A 17827-nucleotide genomic window follows, 5' to 3' on the forward strand; every position below is an offset into this window, starting at 1 on the left:
TTTTTGAAGAACAATTTTGTTTAGAGAGACTTCATAATTCATTTTATTAGTTTATTTATATTTAAAATATCTTCCAGTTCCATTGTTAAATATTCATTATAATTTAAAGTTTATTTATCTTTGAGAATGTGTTCTTGTATTATTACGCCATTATTACCATTATCTGACTTGAAAATGGTCTCAAACCAACAATATTATTATCGTTTATCGCGATAACTTCTGGGACAATTTATCGTCCAGTATAATTGACAGGCTCAGATGTTACATTATGTCCAGTGAGATCATTAAAACAATCAATACCCATAGAATAATTGTTTTACTTTTTTGTTTGTTTTATGGTTGAAACCAGCTCTAATTCCTCCCCTACATCAGGGAGAATTTGTGTCACGTTAGCTGCTGATTTAGTCGGTTTATTCAATCAACCTAATCAATTCACATTTGATTAGATTTCAGATTGCCGCGGTTGACGTCGAAGAAGATGAATATCGTGAGTGTGGCTTGGCGACAGCATCTGATTCTTCCAGTCTGAACTAAATTCAATGACCAGATTCCCCTGAGAGCAATTAGCCGTTTTGCTACCTGGTGGACTTTCACCACTGAATCTGCTGCAGCCTTAAAAGAGCAAAATAACGTTCGCAGGGAGATTGCCTCCTTTTATCTAAACGCCATCGATATTGGCAGCAACAGTCCGAGCAGCAAACGGTCATAAAAAAACGATTTGGAGAATTTGCGGCGCATGTCTCGTGCGACGCTTGGAGTCTGATTGGCTGCAGCAGGCGGTGAGTTAAAGAGCGCCGGAGCGAGGACCCGGAGCCACCGCCCGTCTTCCTCCCTTCGCCGCTTCACTGTGAACAAAAACAAAAAGTGACTGCCGCCCCCGCCACCTGGAGGCAACGCCTGCAGGTTTCGTCCCGGAGTTCACCATTTCAGATCCTGTTTCCTCTTCGTTCGCCGCTGGTTGAGTCATTTCAGATCTCTACCAAGTTCCTGGGAAATAAAGTTTAGTGGGTCAGGAGTCCAAAAAGGACTTTCCCAAGGAACACAGGCTCGGTTTAGTCCACATGTCACTGGATATCTGGGAAACAAATTTATTTTATGGGTTTTGGTCTTTCATCCACAAGAAAACTCAATAAAAACTATTACACTGCAAAAACACAAAATCGCACCACGTATTTTTTATCTAGTTTCTACTGCAAACATCTTAGTAAACTTGAATTAAGACAAAACAAACTGACAAGCTACTTTTAAAAAAGAGATAGGGATTTGGTTTAAAGGAACTCGGTGTTTTGGCAGTGTTGCAGTTTTCTGGAAGTTTGTTCCAGATTTGTGGTGCATAGAAGCTGAAAGCTGCTTCTCTATGTTTGCTTCTGGTTCTGGGATACAGAGCACACTGTAAAACCAGTATCTTTTAGTCTAGTTTATCGCGTGATAAATTAAAACGAATTAAATAATTTCCATTTGCATGATTTATTGTTTTTCTCTCTTTCTACCTAAAACTAGATAAGATTCTTCAGCCTGGTGTTTTGGTCTCAACCTGCCATTTTTTTAAGGATAATTTTGACTTCATGATTGATTTTATTTGTTGTTTCTGCTGTTTTGTTTATTTATTTTGGATATTTTCCAGTTCCAGTGTTAAATGTTGATTAGAATTTAAAGTTTATTGATCTTTGAGAATCTGTTCTTGTATTATTATGCCATTATTGCAATTATTGTACATGCAAATGGTCTCAAAACAACAATATTATCACTATAGCGACTAGGACAGTTGATTGTTCAGTAAAATTTGTTATTGTAACCTAGCCACAAATAATGCACATACTTGCTTTAACAGGATTCCCTGGAATATTATTTCATTTTTAACATAGGAAAAATATCTTAGTAAAATAAAAAAGTCAGTGGAACTATAACTTTTTCATCATTATTGATCAATTATTGACCTAAATAAGTTCCAGTATCTCGCTGAAAAGTTTGTTTTGTCTTATTTCAAGTGTACTAAAATATTTGCACCAGAAAAATACTTGGTAGGATTTTGGTTTTTTGCAGTGTGCTCTGCATCCCCAGAACCAGAACCGAACATGAAGAAGCAGCATTCAGCTTCAAATCTGGAGCAAACGTCCATAAAACAACAAAACAGCCGAAACACTGAGCTCCTTTAAATCAAGGCTAAAAACCCATTTGATTCATAATAACATTTATCAATATATTTGCTTGACGGCTTTTGACAAAATGTTTATTGCTTGTTTCATAATTGGTGACTGTACGACGTTTTTATGGTGCCCGTTGAACCGTTTTACACAAATAAAAACGCCAGCGCTCAGTGTTAGAGTACAGCAGCGTCTTTGGGCCCCAAGTCTCATTAACAAGCATCTGGTGTAGATTTCAAGCCAACAGTTCATCCTGTTTGTCCTCACTTGTGGAGTTTGTTGGGAAGAAAAGACAAATCAGACAGAAACAGAGCAAAGTGCAGCTTCAGAGGTCACCAGATTTAAGCAAACACATGTAATTTCTTTAAAGTGCAGATTTAAGGTTCTTTTAAATGGTAGGAAAATATTATCTGAGGTTAAACTGCCAATCTGGTTGCTGTATTTGGTCTCTAATTTAGCTAGCAAATGCTTCAAAGTTTCAAATCTACAAAAAAGCTCGTAAAAAGTGCTCAAATACTGAGCAACTGATCAAATTATCAGTCATTTAATATTTAAAAATTACATCACCAGATGCAGCAAAATATAAAGTTAAGTGGAAATTTGGGTATTTTAAGGCCCAAAATTACAATCATTTATTTAAGTAATAAAAATAACAAAATCAGGCAAAATAATTTTTTTCCCCAAATCATTTTCTTTTAATAAAAAACTGATTAAACTTTAACAGAAACTGCAGGTGTGTGTCTATGTCTGGTGAATCTTTGGTTAAAACGTGTTTGCTTTTCATTCAGTGGGTAGAAAAATCCAGAAAGTAAGAGTAGAAATACTTCAAAATAAAATGATTAAAGTAAAAGCAACTGAGTAGATGCAGGTACAGCGATCTCTGACGATCATGGATGGAGGAGTGGAGGAAGCCCTGCTCTCCTCCGCCTCCTCTCCTCCTCCTCTCAGCCGTAGAAAGGAGCGCCGGCCTTGCTGATGAATGAATCGCTGACGTCACGTTGGAGCCCACGAACACAAACGCTGACTGTAAGCCGGCTGACTAACGCCGTACAAACAGCCTCCTTCCCCCTGATTCATGTCTGGCTCCCTGCAGCAGACGAGCCGTGGCCCCCGGACGACTGAAACAACAACCTGAGGTGTTCGCACAGGTGAATCGATGACTCGTAAGGCCAGTGATGTGTTACAGGTGCAACACCTCCACTGTTCTCATTGATTATTTTTTTTTTTCCTAATATTGCACGCTGTAATTTCATCTGTAATTACAGGTTTATAGAAACGCGTTCTCTTTTTTTTTTTCCCGAGCGTTTTGAATCGATGCTCGCCTGATGGCTGATATCATTATGAGGCAGGAAGGATGTAAAGCGGGTGAAAGGGGCGGAGGTGATGAATTTCTCCCCGTTTCCAGATGAAATGAGCCTGCAGCGCGTTGGAAGTGAGATACGCATCTTCACAGACAATCGTGAGACTCTGCGTGTTTTACTGTAACTCTGGTTGCAGATGCGGAGTTTTATCTTTTTGCATTTTGAATTAGTCCCAAACCAAAATGTTTCTCCTCGCCTCTCCAAGCCCGTCTTGCTTGTCCTGATGAAATTACCATCCATCGAGCCGCGGACAGAAGAACACAAATAAATCTACAATTATATTTATTATCAGTTTAGTTTTAGAATTAAAGTTGGGAATGATAACAGAATTAACCTTGATAAAATTCTGATAAAACTTTATTTAATTTAGACATAAATTTATTGTTTATTTAAGTTTTATTAGCATGTGAGCCTGTAATTAACTTTATAAAGGTTGCCTCCTGATTCAAACTTTTTGTTTTGTTTATTTGAATTAATCTGATTTATTATTTGTTTTTTTTGTTTCCCACTTTGTGTTCATTTATGTTTTTAATATTACATATTAATTTATCTTTTATATTTCTCATTATTTACTTACTTAGTCATATTATTTATATATTGTTTTATTAGTAGTAATTTGCTATCCCACTTTATTTGTAATTTATTTATTTGTTTTAATTTACAAAGATCATAAATTTTTTCCCCAGGTGATTTATTTAACTTTTTAAAAAAATCTGTTTTAAGTTGATTCCATTTATTTATTTAATCACATATTTTGCTGTTTATTTAGGGGTTTAGTATTTTAATTCTAATTTATTTCCAAGAATAAATAAGATTAAAAATATTTAAATTTTATATCATTAGACCTTTCATAATAGCAAATTTTGCTGGACGGTAAATTATGCCAGAAATGATCACAGATGTCAATATTGTTGTTTTTAGACTATTTTCAAGTTGACAACGGCAAAATAAAGCAAGTTTTCTCTGTAATACTAATAAACTAAAGTTTTGTAAAGAACATTTCACACTGGAGCTGAAATACATTAAATATCCACAAATTAAACACAACAACAAGAAATAATAAATAAACTGGAAATAAAAAACACACAAATGAGTAAATGTAAATACTTAATAACTCTGATTTTTGGTAGATTTTTTCCAAAAAGTAACTCAAGTAAATGTAAATGAATAAATGTAAATAGTTACTTTCCAACTCTGAGTGACAGTAAAAAAGTACTTGGTAAAAAGTCTACTCAATAAACAAAATAAAAAACTTCAGGTGTGAGTCTGGTGAATTTTTGGTTAAAAATTTTGTTTTTCATTCAGTGGGAAGAAAATCCAGAAATTTTACATTACTAGAGTAAAAATACTTCATAATAAAATGACTCAGGGTAAGGTAATTTTATTTGTATAGCACATTTTCACCAACAAGGCAGCTCAAAGTCCTCAAGTAGAAGTAAAAAATACAGAGTTGTAAAAATAGTACATTAAAAGTTACTCAAGTAAATGTAACTGAGTAAATGTAACTAGTTGCTCTGATCTATTTCAGCTCACGTTCCAATTCTATGATAAACTATTAATTATCCAAAACTTTTTGCTCTACTTACTTATCAAAAACAGAGCATAATGTAATCCCATTTCTTTTTTCTCAAACAGTGAAACGGTTATTTTAACTATTGCAGCAGTGTTACAATAAGAGCTTATTTTTAGAAAACAGCAGAACAGCCTTATTAGTCCTTTCTAAAACTGGATAATTTGCCGTCTCCCATTTCATTCACAGCTCATCCTTGTCGAATAGGATGTGCTCGAGCCCCCTCCTTCTGCATGGTCTCCCACCTCGCCCTCCCACTCAACCCATTCAAAGACGCGGCTCCGCTCTCATTTGGATGCAGAAGGCGCAGAGGAGCCTTGATCTATTCAGAACCGCTCTTACCGGAGCGGGGACCTCCTCCTCTTCATCCTTCAGAGGAGGCCGAGAGCGGCAGATTAAAAGTCACCGTGTTCATCACCCCGCTGAAGCACTCCCATTAACGGACATTACTCTGCCTCCACCCCTAAACTGGGGCTCTTGGTATTATGTGGTGGAAGAGATTCAAACAGTTAATGGTTTACAGAGGTGGACAAGTAATGTAGCTCTACTTCTAAATATTTATACCCAAGCAAAAGTAAAAAGTAAATTACTCAAGACCAAGATCAAAAACGTATTTGGTAAAAAAGTATACTCGATGAATTTTGTGCATTCATTTGGGTCTCAACTTATAAAAACAGCCCAAGCACTTAAAAATCAACACCCAGCCGTTTTGTTGGCAATAACTTAATATTTTTTGGTGTCTGGAAAATGAGACGTTTCAAAAACTTCCGGAATGTAACTTCACAAATCAGCAGGCACTGCCTGTTGCCTAGCAACCCCAGCCTGTCACCTAGCAACCCAACATGGAGTTCCAGCATGTTTGGTCAGCTGATTTCACCACTGTATGCGCTGTATAATGGCTGCTGGAAAAGACAAGTGGTCACAAACCAATACTTTGACGATTCTGAATTAACCAAAATGTGAAAAAACTAAAATGACTACTATAGCGGATAAAGACAAAACTAAAACCAAACAATATTTAACAATTAATGGCTAATGAAAACTAGAAAACACAATAAAAACCAATTAAAACTAACCGAGTTAGACAAACAATAAGTCACAAAGAACTAAAACTGAGCTATAATGAATAACCCACAATGTTCTTAAAACAGGTATGAACCCTGTCTGGTGAAGGATCAGTAGAGGTGGGTACCCAACACTAACCCAACAATTGTAGATTAGCAAGAGTAGCACTGCATCAGCATAGTTTACCGCCCAAGAAATTACTCAAGAGTAAAAAAGTATTTGTTAAAAGGCCAGCTCGAGTACTGAGTAACTGATCAAATTATCAATCATGCAATATTTAAAAATTACATAATCAGCTGGACATAAATATAAATTTAAGTGAAAAATGTGTTATTTTAAGGACCAAAATTACAATAATTCATATAGGTAGCAAAAAATAACAAAATCAGGCAAAATAATTTTTTTCCAAGTCAGTTTCTTTCAATAATTTATTTATTTTTTTTAAATTACATTTTAACAAAAACTGCAGGTCTGGTGAATTTTTGGTTACAATCATTAAGCACAATTTTTCAAAAAACATTACTCATGTAAATGCAATTCAGTAAATGTAGCTAGTAAATACACAACTGATGGTTTATTAGATTAAAATTAGTTCCAATTGATTAATAACTTCCGCTTATATCTTTTTTTAGTGTTGCAGTTCGGCCGCCATCCAGCAGAGGGCGCCACGGGTCATACTAAAAGCGGAGCCGTTCATACGAAAATGAAAGCTGGTGGCGGTGTCTCAGAACAAGAGAGAAACAGTGCGGGATGAAAAAATGAACTTTAAACGGTTCTGTTTAGAAATATAAACACTCAAAAAACTCCTTAAGTTAACAGCGATCATTCAGGCGAAGCAGCGTCAAAACTCATTCAATGTTTACATATTCATCACGAAGGGAGGATTTTATGTCAGAAAGGGAGGGAATGACGCAGAAAACATGATGGCGCCAATGAGCGCGGTTTATTTTAAGGGCTGTCAGTTAAAGCGCTTCCTGGTGCGAAGTTTTAATATTCCTACAAGAGCAACTCCAGACAGCACTTCTGTCTGTTCACGGGGAATTAAGTGTTGTTAAGGAAAATGATTATTTTAGTGCTAAAAATACACTTAATCTTACAACATGTGTAAAGGTATATTAAGCACTCTTATTTGAAAAACAGGCTTTGTGTGACCCTTCGAGAGAGGCCCGAAGGAGACAAGCAGACGCCTTCCACTGTCTGTTTAAGAGCACACAAAAGCCATAAAATTAGCATCTCCATGGAAACGGCGCTGGAATGTGTGGGATAGACGTTAGAGTTATCTGTGAAATCTCAAAACAGGGACTTCTCCGCCCGAGATCGCCCGTGTCGGACAGAGATGAGCACGGAGTGGTCCGCCCTTTTACTTAGATAAAAACCAGACATCTGAGCTGTAATGAGGGGAGTTTCCAAGTTTCTTTGGGGGCCGAACAGGTCTCTGAGTGGTCGAACAACAGAACGCCTTCTTTGCATATATTAAAGTGAGGAAACACCCACTCAGTATAAAGTTACATGTAGCGCTAAAATAGGGAGAGTTTTTTCCATCTTTTCTCCACGTGGGCGCCTTTGTCTGTCTCTGTGTTTCGTGTTTGTCTGTTTCCCCTTGTCTGTTGTTATTTTGTGATAAAATGTATATCTCTGTACCTCTGCAGCTTTGTTAACTGATTCATGCGTTGCTTTGTATGAATTAAACTCTGTGATCTGTGACGTCAACACGCCTTGTTGTGGGTTGTTTTACAGCTGCCCCGCTGCTCGCCGAGAGGACCCGGCTTTTAAGGAAGATATGAGCCAAACGTTTTGTTCAAAGTTAATAAATAAATATTTCTTCCTTTACAGTGTTTAACATTTTATTCTTTTCATCTATTATTTTTTTGCTATATTTTATAAATATGTCTTTAGCTTAATAATTCTGTTTATTCAGTCAGTATTCAATACAGCTGGCATTGTGTTAAAATTTTAGATTTTTGCTAAATTTAACATATTATGACAAATGCAGCCCTTTATGTTATGGAAATACAGTTGATACAAGAGGAACCTCAGGTTTGTAAGAAGATGGTCGTCTATCAATTTATCGTTAGTTGACCAATAAGATCAACCAGCATTAGATTAACTCATTAATCGATAACTAGGTGTTGGGATGAAAGGCTTTTAAATATTAACATCTTCCAAAGCTCTCAGCTGCAAACAAAGTCCAGCTATGGAGTTGTGGAAGCTGGTTTTGTGAAGAATTGATCCGTGTTTAAGGCGGTTTGGAGCGCTGATGGTCTGGTTTCCTGAGGATTAAAACCGCTCTCTAATGGAAATGTCTCCCAGCCATTTACAGAGCGCTGTAAATGGCACAGTTTTGGGGTTGCTGAGAGCTTTCCCCAGTGTTTCTGAGCTGAGCGTCCGTTGCTCCCAGCTGTTTAGCACAATAGGGCTTGCTTCAGCATTTCTGGTATCCATTCTGCCTCCGTTTTTCTTTTCTTTTCTTTTTTCCCAACATAAGAAGGCGAGTGTGAGTGATTTCTCTCAGGGGTCAAGGTACGATCTGTCAGCTCTGACTCTATGATTGTGCGTGTGGCCTTTCTGGTAGAAAGTCAATCTGTGCTGCATTCTGTGTTTATTCTCTGGGTTTTATTGTTGCCCGACTGTAAGAAGAGACTGTGAGACAAGAATCCTCTTTATTGGTTGTGAGTTTGGAGGTTTTCTTTAGCAGGAGGGACAAGAAAATCACTAAGTGAAGAGAAATCATGTAGAAACTTAGTGCTTGGTGAAAAAAACATTATCCCTGTGGCCAGTGCCGTTATTTGAGACGGGCAATGAGGCTGACCACCCAGGGCGCCACAGCCAGGTGGGTGGCATGAACATTTCTTGTTTTATATTAATATCCAGTCAAACGAAAGTGCCTGCTCTATATTAAAAAGTGTGAAAAAAAAAAGTCTCCAAACTACTTATGACGTTGAAGTTGGTATCTGGTCCAGAAGGATGTTTTATTAAGCTAATTTTTCTTTTAGCGTTCAGTGTTTCTGCTAGCTTTTAAAACGCTTGGCACAATTTCCTTCCTCTAAACTTATTTTTCTGAATGAATTCTAAACTTTCAGTTGAATAAAATACAACATTTGTGTTGAATTGTTTTAGTTATCGACTGTTGGGCGTTCTTCCAAGTAGCTAGACGTTTATATTCATGCTCTTATTTTGAAGTGATTGAAGACAGTTTATGCAGCAGTTCAGTTTCCTTTCCTAATGTCCTCCTTCTCCCCCCCCCCCAAAAAAAAAAATTATGTCAAACAAGAAACGAAATAAAACACAAACATTAGACACAGACGTAAATATAATACGGCAAATTATAATGACAAGATTTAATTGGTGCTTGAGGGTTTTAGTCAGATATAATTTGAATTGAGGCTAGCGCTTTAGCATTAGCAGAACTAATGTTTATGATTGGTGGTAAAATGTAAAGGTAATTTTAAAAAGATAGGTTTAACAGCTTTTCCTGGGTGTTTTAAGGCTACATATGCATAGCATTTTTATAAAAAATGTTACTTTTTATAAAGTAATTTTCTGCTAACTTCATGTAGCTTTTGTTGCGCTAAACAAATCTGAATAAAAATGGCTGTCAGTGTTGTGAAGGATGCCAACCCCGGGTATAGATGGGTAAATTAGTTAGATAGCTGACAGAGACAAACCCAAAAGACCTGCAGCGAAGGGAGGTTCTCAACATGCACACCGCACTGTTCAGATGTTAATCAGTAGAGGATAAAAAACCATGCATATTTTTTCTATCACATAAAACCCCAACAAAATAATATTATTAACAATAATTCATTAAAAAGTAGCAAATCAATCAAGAAGATCCACCGAAGTTTAAAATATTCATCCTTCTGCTTGTTTAGGATAACAGAAAACTTCTTAACATAAGTTTGTGAATCTTAAACAAAGTGTTGCTTATAAATGCAGTGCTCTCATTTCGGGTTATGATGCCAGACCATAAATGCACCATGAGTTCGTATTTTGACATTAGCCTCCTAATAAAACAATAAAGAAGCATAAAAAAGATAAATCAACCATGTTTGGATTTGATTTCACATTATGGAAATCGGCACAAACACACTTTCCCTTTTTAACATCGCTCTACTACTTCTTCTTTTAAAGTACTGCATGCAGAATAATTTTTTCAGTCCCTGAAAGCATCCTGGGCTTGGCAATAACAGCAATTATAAATCCTCCCACGCAACCGTTCAAAGGACAGCCATCCAACGCGTTGTTTGTGCTGCTGAAACTCCTTCTCAACACTTTTTGGTAGCATTTGCAATTCTCTGACTTTGCAGCAGAATCACAATTAAATCACATGTATTTATAGCTCCAATGCACAGAAAGCAGCATGAGGAAAAATCTTGACTGTATTTTTTTACACATGCATCCACAGACGCATCTAAAAGTGTTTTAAATTGCAGAGACAGAATTCATTCTTCGTGCTGACGGCTGTTGAAAGCTTTCCTGGGTTTAGGCGATGCAGAACCACCAGAATGAGAACCTGTGATTGCTATTCTAACAGCTGCAGCCTGGCTCCAAGCCCATCCACATACCGGGACACAGCTCGCAGCTCCACTAATTGGGCCGGAGAAGTCGGTGCATTGCAACAAAGCAGCGTAACAGCAGCACTTAAGAGCTAACAGGTGGCGTTTTTAAATAAAACATTGAGATAAATCTACCTCACTCTGAGCTTTCACGCACAACTGCTCCGGATGAGTGCAGGACAAGGGCATCTTTCTAATTAGAAGGGTAATTATAACTGTTTATTAGGCGTTAAAGGTCAAGGGCAAGGTCGTCGGCATGTCGTCTTACACACGGAGCTGAAGCAAGGCCAGTAACAGATCAATCTGTATCAATATTTTAAATTTGGATTCAAGTTGTATATTTTAATAAGAGAAAAATCAAAGAATAGAAATTTATCTCAATATCCTGCAAGAAAACAAAAAGATGCCAAGAGAAGATGAGTGCTTTAAAGATGAAGATGTTTTGATCTTCAGACGTAAAGAAACATTTTATTTTTAACCTCTTTAGCTCCACTAAACAGAATCATGTTATTAATTTAAAAAAATACTAAAAGAACAAGTTTTTCTGTTTTTATCTTGACTTGTTTGTTACTAAGCTAAATATTTGTACAAACTCTTTTTCTCTTTGAACTTATTTCAAGCAATACAACTTGTTTAATTATTCATTTAGATGTAGCTTTTGGGGCTGCACAGTGGTGCAGTTGGTCGGACTGTTGCCTTGCAGCAAGAAGGTCCTGGGTTCAATTCCCGGCCCGGGATCTTTCTGCATGGAGTTCGCATGTTCTCCCTGTGCATGCGTGGTTTCTCTCCGGGTTCTCCGGCTTCCTCCCACAGTCCAAAAACATGACTGTCAGGTTAATTGGTCTCTCTAAAAATTTCCCCTAGGTGTGAGTGTGTGTGTGCATGGTTGTGTGTCCTGTCTGTTTCTGTGTTGCTCTGCGACAAACTGGCGACCTGTCCAGGTGACCCCGCCTCTCGCCCGGATCGTTAGCTGGAGAGGCACCACCACTTCCTGACCCCAATAGGGACAAAGGGTGTAAGAAGATGGATGGATAGTATAAGAAATTACTTGTAAATTCAGTGAGGTTTTGATAAATGTCACAATAGTTTCTCTCACTCAGGGCACCATCCTGTACTTGGGCAGCGTATGCAGTGAGAAAATATGGCCGTATTCTGGAGGGGCCACTATTTTCGGTTTGGCAAAAATTTCCATTACCTTGACTCAACCTGTGACTTGAGTTGCTAGTTGCTATTATGGCATTGCTAACTAACTAGCTACCTTTTTTTATTTATGTACAGTTACCTGGACAACTTTTGTTTCACCACTCACTTCTGCTGCCAACCCATACGAGGCTAAATGCAAAAAAACCCCAAAAACTTCTAAGCTCGGCGGTTAAGGTTAGCAGTGTAATACATTTTCACACCAGATATCCCGATAGACTCAGTTCTCCTGGCAACAAAAATTGGAACATTTGTTACATTTCAGCTCCTGTGTTTTCACTGTGTCAAACAAACCAAACCCTTTGAAAAACCTGTTCCCCTCCTCGCCTGTAGGGGTGCTGCACTAAGAACCACTTGAAGAAACAACACGAAAATCTCAGAAGAAGACACTGAGCGCAACTTCCTTCTTCACAAAATGTAAACAAAACGGAATAGCATCAGATTTCAGCGGTTGTAGGATTTCTCTTAAATCTTTTGTAAAAGACAACAAACCATTTCTCCAGCTAGCGTTAGACTCTTTCATTTGTGTTGGTTGTATTTACCCAGAATGCCCTGCACTATAGTCCGCTTCCTGCAAACCCAGACCTACTTAGGCAGACCAGACCAATCGTCCAGAGTTCGATTGCATTTTCATACTTTCACAAACGAACCGGACTTTCTAGGCAAATGAAAGTGGATTTAACAGAGCTGGTGTGAATGCACCTAACCAATAGTTTTCATTCTTAAATTTTATTCAAGGTTGCATTAAAAGGATCTTAAAAACTTTCTGAAACTCTGTTCAACAGATATTAGCTAGAAAAGAGCAAAAATCAACTATTTCTACAGGGAAACTTGTGATGTAGGATCAAAGATCTATATTCAGGCAGGTTGATGCAACAGGGCAGAGGTGGAAACGCTCCTGTTATGCATCCGACTGTCTGTGTATCTACAGTTCCCCGACTGCACGCCAGAGTTTTATGTAGAAAGGCTTGTCTTTTTCAAAACAAACAAGCAGCGTGAGCATGCATGCATGATGAGCAGCGCTCCCGTGGCCCCCATTCATTCAGGCCTCGCCCCAGCCTTCCCTATGAGTGACACCCCGACTAACACACGCACAGATAAACACTCACACTGACAAACACGATAAGGCTTTGCCCGCAAAAAACACCGACGCCGACTGACTGATGGACGTCTCTATGGAGACCCCGTCACAGAGACCGACACGACGTCTCCCGCCGAGCCGGAGCCGGAGGAGGAGGAGGAGATAAAGAGTGGGAACATGCAGCAGCAGCAGCAGACTGATGGAGAACCAGACCTGAAACATTCCAGCATGTGCACCGATCCGGTCCGGCGTCACTGCCCTCTGATCCGCAGTCTCACCCCATCGCTCACACGTCTCCATCACTTTTTTCCATTCCTCCTCTCCTTCTTCTTTTTCTCCTACACCCAACGTGTGTTTATTTCCATCCCTCACCTCCTCTGCTGGTTTCTCCACCCTTCTTTCTCTGCGGGTTCTTCTCTCCACCTCTCTCCCACGCTGCGCGAAATGGAAGCTCTTGCAGAGACCTGGGGTTGCCATAGTAACCTGCCATAGTAACCACTCACCATCTTGCGTCTCTCCGTCACGTCAGCGGGGGTGTGGAGGGGGCTCGGGGCGTCCGCGGCCCCGCTCTGCTGCTCCTAAAGCGGGGAGCCGCACCTCGAATCTCCCCGGTTCGGATCAGAACAGCAGCCACATTGTCTCCACAGGTGTAGAGTCCAAAATTAGCCTTCCTGCTCGACGCTAATCTCCCTTCACTGCTCCTCCGTCTGGGCTTTTCCCGGTAGATTTTCAGCCGGACCAATCAGCGAACAGAGTGAACGATGACGTCGATTTTCTGCGCCGTTTTATTAAAGTAGTCTGCCTGTAGTTTTAGCAATATCGAGTCAACAAAGCCATTCAGTGTGGGTCGCACTTCCAAATATCTATTTAGCATCAATAGCGATCTAGTTCGGCTCCACAACGGTGAAGGATGGTTGTTTACAGCGCAGGAAACTTCCGGTAAGCTTCACACGAACTGGCGCATTACAAACGTCACAACCAAAGTTTGTGACAGAATAAAATGTAAAACTTCAACACAGTCCAGATCCGCTGTACGAAGCAAAGCGAAGAACAAAGGGCTAGTTTCTACCAGGCTAGCTCTAAATGTTGTTTTAACATTTCATTTAAAGCATTCTGTACGACAACTAAAATAATTATTCAATAATTAAAATAATTTTGTAATAAATTAATCGCTAACTGAAATATACAACATATTCAGAGCAGTAACTAACCCAAAACTGTACCATATATATATATATATATATATATATATATATATATATATATATATATATATATATATATATATATATATATATATATATACACGTATATTTATGTTGCATTAAAGATAAGTAGTTTTAGTTTCACCCAGTTCAAATTCACTAAAATAATGCTATATTATTGCATTTTAGGCAATAAAATATTTAAACAACAAGCTGAATTATTTATTTAATTATTTGTATTTGTTTATTTTAAATAATATTTTATAAAATAAGCCTTGGTGGTTAAATGAAAAATCAGCAGAATGTGGCAATTTTTTATCAGATGAACCAAATAATTGAGTATTAAAATAATAAATAGTTGCAGCCCTACTTTTAACATTTTAATTGAAACAGTCTGCATAAAAACCGACAGGAAAGCTGAACCTGAACGCCTCACTACTGCTAGAAAAATGTGCAACAGTGTGCATACTCAGTGAAACATGCTTTCAGAGTACTGTACTGGACTCCTGTCTTCTTTCAGAACCACCTTAAATATTCATGGCACATTTTCAACCAGGTGCTGGAACTATTCCTCAGAGGTTTGGCTCCATATTTACATAATAGTATCACACAGTTGCTCCAGAAGTTCCAGCTGCACATCCAGGATGCAAATCTCCTGTTGGTGTCACATGCCGACGGTTCTCCGTTGGATTGCGATCTGCTGACTGCGGAGGCCAGTGGAACGCAGCATGAACTCGTTTTCACGTACAGCTGCTCAATTTAAAACACATATTCATTAAATTTGGGGGAAAAATATTTATTGCACTCGGAAAAGTGCTGTGCAAGGACTTAGCCACCTGTAAGGCCTGTGGGATGGTTTAAGGTACGTAGAGAGAAGTAAGAACCGTACGTGCTTTACTGATTTGCCAGAGTCTCTTTTTCTAAAAAAAAAAAATGCACTAGAGGGATCTGAAAAGTTGCCTAATAAAGTTCCTAAGTTGGTGGAAGTACGCATTAGAGATTAATTAAGATTTAAATGTTGCATTATCCTGCTGCTCAGATATTTACATACACATATGGGGAAGAAATGGACGTGTTGTTCCACAGGAGCCCAATGTTAACTACCTATGTGTATTTAACAGGCCTGGAACAATTAATCGCAAAAATCGTGATGAATCAAATATTGATATAATTGCCAACTGATTTGGTAATCAATTAACTGACTGTAAAAAAGGCTCTGATTGTGCTAAAACAACACCATCATAGCAGTAATTAAACCAAAATGTAATTACTGAAAATATGTTTTTCATTTAGATAAAAAAAAGTCTTTGTCTGTAAATATATTCTATCCAAAGCTTAACCTGTTGGATCATTCTAGCTTGACCTGGTTCAAATTTAGCTAAAAAACCTCATCATAATCGCCTTTTGCTATCTAATCATTAATCGGTTAATAGAAAATAATCAACAGATCATTCCTGCTATATACTGATCTTAAGTCAAGCAGAAATCAAGAACATGTCGATGTTAGAAGTAGTTTTTTAGCAGCAGATTGCAAATGACCAAGTGTACACTAAAGGAATGCCATATTATTGCATTTTAGGTAATAAAATGTTAATGCATTTGTAGTGTTGCATAAAATAATCATAGGTGGTTAAATGAAGAATCTACAGAATTCTTATTTTCATCCCTTTAATCAATCAATTGTAAGAATAATTGATGATTAAGCTACTTTAGTTTGATGCAGAATCACACTGGGACCCATTACAAAGTCGGCCTTCTATCACCTGAACAATATTTCCAGGTTTAAAGAATTAATGTCCAACAAGATCTACAGAAACTCAACCATCCGTTTATATTTAGTCACAATGATTGCTGCAACCAATCAGATCCAGAACGCTGCTGCTGAAGTTCTGACTAAAACCAGGAAAAGAGAGCACATCACCCCAGTCCCAAAGTCCCTGCACTGACAGAATTGACTTTAAGATACTGATGTTAGTTTTAAATCACTGAACAACCAAGATATTTGATGTATATTTGCTTGAAGAAGGCCTTTGTTGCTTTTTTCATAATTGGTTAGTGTGCAATGTTTTTATCGTGTAGAGCTTTTGAACTTGCCTTGTTGCTGAAATGTGCTGCACAAATAAACTTGACTTAAATATTCTCTCTTGCTCTGTTAGAACGGTAGAAAGTTGGTTTCAACACATCTAGACGCAGAGTTTCTGCTCCGTACCTATGTAACTGCAACTGCACTGCAAAAACACAAAATATTATTACCAAGGATTTTTTTGTCTAGTTTCTAGTGCAAATATCTTAATACCCTTAAAATAAGACAAAATTAACTTACAAGTAACTTTTCAGGAATATATAGGAGCTTCTTTAAGTCAATATTGATGAATATTACTAATTCTATTTCGCTTATAACATGGAAACAATATCTTGTTACAAGTAGAACTAGTTCTTTTTTATCAATATGAGGAGTTACTTACTTAAAACAAGCTCCTACATCTCGCTGAAAAGTTACTTGTAAGTTAATTTTGTCTTCTAAGATATTTGCAGTAGAAACTAAACTTCTTGGTAAGACTTTGTGGTTTTGCAGTGTGAACAGGTGTTCGTAATACAGCGGCCACAGAGCGTATATTGGGAAGCAAACGGTGAAGGTGTGAGAGGAATCGACCTCATTGTACAGCCAGATCTGAGATTTATCACAGTGACGGCATGCAGCTTTGCTAACTGCCTCCTCCGTGGCTCCCTCCGGCTCCCCTGGCGCCGCTGCTGGCACGTCTGCGCGGCCTCCTCTGGAGCCAGCATCTCGCTGTGACATCAGCGCCGCCCCCGCCGCTGCCCCCGAAAATACAACAACCTCCAAGCAGATACAAAAAGGACATTTGATTACGTGTCATCTTGTGCGACAGCGCGCCCACGCTTCTCTCCAGGCATCTCATTGTGATCTCTGAGAGCGCCGTGGAAACCAAACCTGGCTCTGTCAGGCTGAATCACACGCAGCACGGAGAGATGAAATTAAATTAACAAACAACGGCATCAGGAGGGGAGGAAAAAAACCTGCTAAGCATCACACTTTGGTCACTGGGGTTATAATTCCATGTTTATCTCTTATTGGTGCCATCTACATCATCAATAGCTATACTGTCATCATCAGTTATGGCAGGCAGTTTTCACAAAAAATCTGTTTTGTCTGACTATCTGTAATTACATTCCAGATATCTAAAAATGTATTTTGACTACTTTAAATGCATTTTAAATTTATTTTGGTAATTTAAGATATCTGCATTCACGTTCTGACTGGTAAGAATAATAATTTAAGATTTCTTCGACTACATTTTGGCAAATGTATTTCACTGCATCTCAAATGACGTCACCAAATTTGTCATTTTAAGGGTCACACTTCAGCAGTTTCAATTTAACAGATCACAAATGTAATTATAGCTAATCAAAATGTCATTTTTTGACATCTGAATTAAGAATTGCACATTAGTTCTCTTGTGCTGCCTATGTATGGCAGGCATTTGTAACATAAAATCGGTTTCATCTGTAGGATGTCTAAAAATACTACATTTTGACTGAACATAACTACATTTTGACTATCCAAAATGGTAATTTAACGTATCTGCATTCACATTCTGATCAGCAAGAATAATAATTCAAGAT

General features: G+C 38.0%; 1 protein-coding gene across 3 annotated transcripts in view; it reads right to left on the reverse strand.

Moving 5' to 3' along the window:
- lrrc4ba (leucine rich repeat containing 4Ba) overlaps positions 1-17827 on the reverse strand; it is a 45129-nt gene that overhangs the window by 17788 nt on the left and 9514 nt on the right. The window contains exon 1 of one of the 3 annotated variants that reach the window (XM_032588047.1): positions 13350-13444. The exons of 1 other annotated variant lie outside the window; for it this stretch is intronic. The gene's annotated coding sequence lies outside the window, so the exon portion shown is untranslated. One more of the 3 variants, XM_032588046.1, reaches the window with a different exon arrangement.

This window comes from Xiphophorus hellerii, chromosome 16, assembly GCF_003331165.1.
Source record: "Xiphophorus hellerii strain 12219 chromosome 16, Xiphophorus_hellerii-4.1, whole genome shotgun sequence".
NCBI classification, from domain to species: Eukaryota; Metazoa; Chordata; class Actinopteri; order Cyprinodontiformes; family Poeciliidae; genus Xiphophorus; species Xiphophorus hellerii.